The 3,386-nt window shown below is 48.6% G+C and overlaps 1 pseudogene; it reads left to right on the forward strand.

The window, feature by feature from the left end:
- The first annotated feature begins 513 nt into the window (after positions 1-513).
- Positions 514-2,459, forward strand: LOC120838870 (annotated as a pseudogene).
- The last annotated feature ends 927 nt before the right edge of the window (positions 2,460-3,386 follow it).

Here is a 3,386-nt window from a genome sequence, read left to right on the forward strand (position 1 = left end):
ACGGGCTAGTCAGTCCGTGAACGAATCCTTTTTTAGAAGAATGGCGTTTTCGGCTGGCAACCCGGTGGGAGTTTTATTTTCTAGGCTAGGTGGCGCAAGCTGCCGCCCGATATAAAGGGTAGAGCCGTTACCATAGCCATCACAATCCAATTCAGGTTTCCGGCCCAGTGGCATTATTGCGCATTATTGTTTTGTGGCGACCGTTTTGATATGCGGCGTTGTGGCTGTTCATTTCTGCATCGCCACTACTAAGTCCTCTTGAAGATGGGCCAACGTGAGTACTTTTTTTTTTGGAGTAGCTGCCATCAAACGTCACGCAGCATTGAAGAAACATGTTGAAGCTGCTGCAAGGCGCAGAGATGAAGACGGAAACCTTCAGCCCCCCAAATTGGTGCAAGCCGCATTGGATTTCTCACAAGGTGCTTCTGGCACATCACTCCAAGACCAAGTGTGGAAAGCGGAATCAATTTTCGCTTGTCCGTTGTCTCAAAGTCTATCTCTTTCTCGTGGGGAGACAGTGCTACGGGAATGTACGAGTGTATGTTCCCGGACAGCGAGGTTGCTAAGAAGTTTAGCTGCAGCAGGCCCAAGTTATCACGCATCGTGTCCGATGGACTCGGCCCTTACTTCAAGTCCAGAGTTGTAAGTGAGCTGTGCCACCCAAATGTTTTCTTTTCCGTGGTGACCGACGGAACCCCAAAGCCAGAGCAAAGAACGCAGCAACTGGATGTGCTTGTTAGGTACTTTTCTAACAGCCAGCAACAGGTTGTCGTTGAGCATGTGCAATCGTACAACCTCGGGCGTGCCACCGCGGAAGTAATTGTGGGCTGCGTAGAAGACTCGCTGACTGAGCTACCGAAGAGATGGCTTGTTAGTTTTTTCAGTGACGGGCCTAACGTCATGAAAAGCGTGAGGAACAAGCTCCAAAAGGATATGCCATCAAGTTTGGTTGACATCAAGAACTGCAACCTTCACAAAGTCCACAATGCTCTTGCAAAAGGTCTCGATGCGTTTGGCTCGGATGTTGAGGAGGTCGTCCGAAACGTCTACTACTACTTCAAAAGCGCTGTTCGTGCTGAAGCCCTCGGAGAATGTCAGGAGGCTCTAGGGATTGCTTCTCGTGTGTTTCTGCGTCATGTCTCCAATCGCTGGCTCACACTTCAAGATTCACTGTGTCGTGTCCTAGAACAATTCGAAGCGCTGAAGTCATACTTTCACAAGGCAAGCATGACAAAGCAGCGAGTGGACACTCAGAATCTTCACAGCAAGCTTGCTGCAGCATTTTCAAAGAAAGACCTTTATGCCAAGGTGTTGTTCTTGAAGAACTGTGCCGAGCTTTTTTCTCGGTTTCAGACACTGTTTCAGAAGCAAGAGCCCCTGCTACACATACTCCACGCGGAGTTGCTGTCTCTAGTCCAGCGAATCCTCAGCCGTTGTTTGAGGAGTGCAGCCTATGTGGACAAGAGTGCGGAGGAACTGAAGAAACTCGATGTGCAGGACTCTACCCTGTGGAAAACCAAACCAGAAGTGGGTATGGACACTGAGCAGACAATGCTGAAATGGGATCCAGGTGAAAAGAAGCGGTTACTTCTTGTGGCCCGTGCCTTCTACTTGGCTTGCTCGAAAGACATCCTGCAGAAGCTGCCTCTTGACAATAAAGTCCTTCAGCACACAATTCTCTTGGGATTGCAGCCCAGCGACGTGGAGTCAGAAGTCCGATCCTTGCGATACCTTGCTTCCCAGTTGCCTCAAGTGCTTGAGAGCGACCACGTGTCATCACTGGTCGATGAGTGGCATCTGCTGAGATGTGACTCTGCTAACAGCCTTCAGTTGATGGAAGATGGACGGATCGACACTCGTTGGACTACAGTATTTCAACAAAAGTGCGCAGCTGGTCAGCAGAAGTACCCACTGTTGTCAAGGCTAGTAAAAGCGCTGCTCTCTCTACCTCATGGCAACGCGGACTGTAAGCGAGGATTCGGTGAGAATAAGCATCTCCTTGAAGGCCGAGCCTCATTGTGCATTGCGAGCATCAACAGATTGCGGCAAGTGAAGACCTACCTGCAGAGGTATGATGGAGATGCCACAAAGGTGCCCCTGTCACCAGGCCTTCTGCGAAGCGTCAAAAGAGCAAGAGCCCGGTATGAGGAAAGAATTGGAAGCAGAGAGGCCGACATGAAGAGAAAAAAGCCTGACAGCGCACAAGTTGGTGCTGACAACTCGCATGACAAGCGCTTAAAAAGCAGTTGGAGGAAAGGGTGATCTCGTGCCGTGCGTTGCTGAAGACGGCGGAAGAGACCATTGGTGCATGACTGAAGTGCCAAAGCTTGGAAAAAGTAGAAGGTGGCCAAACTATGTTAGCTGAAGCCAATGCTACTTTGTCACGCACTCTTTGCGAGCTGGACGAACTGAAAAAGAAATGCAAAAAGCATTGAGTCAATTTTTTTTTTCACCTGTGATATACAGCCTACAGTCAAAAGGCAAGAAGTATTAAGCAATATAATAGTTTTCATCTGTGATATTTTGTTACATACTTAAGGTTTAGCTGCAAGAATGGTCCGTCATAAATAAAATGGTTTTCTTATGGTGAGTTCTTTTCTTTGGAAATCACTATATGAAATTCAGATGTTCGTGACACACACAGACATATATATATATATATATATATATATATATATATATATATATATATATATGGGGGTGAGGTAAGATTGACAAGGGCAGCCGTAATATATATATATAATAATAAAGACATGGCACAGAACTGCTCTATGTTCATGCTGCTCCAAAATGTTTAGTTTTCCTGATACCGAGGTGCTCCAAAACGAGCTTTTCCCTGCTCCAAAAGGGGAGTTTATGTGATACGAATTGCTCCAAAATTGGGGTTTTCTTGCTCCAAAAATTGCTCCAAAACCTAAAATGGCTGAACCACCACTGCAAAGGCCTTCGCCTCCTTTGGCGAGGTGAAGAGCGTCGTCAGGGAGAGATGGAGGAAGCCCGGCTACGAGTACTTTGAGTCGACAACGCACACGGACTGTGCACCTCCTACTTCACGACCGAGTGTCGGTGAACGGCATCCCACAGCAGCTCTGCATTCTTGGTGTGGACGTCCTCGTGTCTGTGCCGGGCCGACCACCTGCCTGCCTCCGCTGTGGGCAGGTGGGACATATGCGCCGACAGACGCCTTGGTGCGCCAGGAGGTTTCGGTCACAGTGCCGACGCCTGCGTCTCCACATACGCGAGCATGACTCGGGTTAACCGGAGCTGTGGCCCGGAACACCACTGAGTTGGGTGCCGTTATGGACGAGATGGAAATGTCCGAGACCAGCCTAGTGGTGTTCCATACCATGTCCAAGAATTCCATTTCTCATTCGCTTTTTAAGGTA

This window comes from Ixodes scapularis, unplaced genomic scaffold, assembly GCF_016920785.2.
Source record: "Ixodes scapularis isolate PalLabHiFi unplaced genomic scaffold, ASM1692078v2 PGA_scaffold2__306_contigs__length_199485367, whole genome shotgun sequence".
In the NCBI taxonomy this organism is placed as follows: domain Eukaryota; kingdom Metazoa; phylum Arthropoda; class Arachnida; order Ixodida; family Ixodidae; genus Ixodes; species Ixodes scapularis.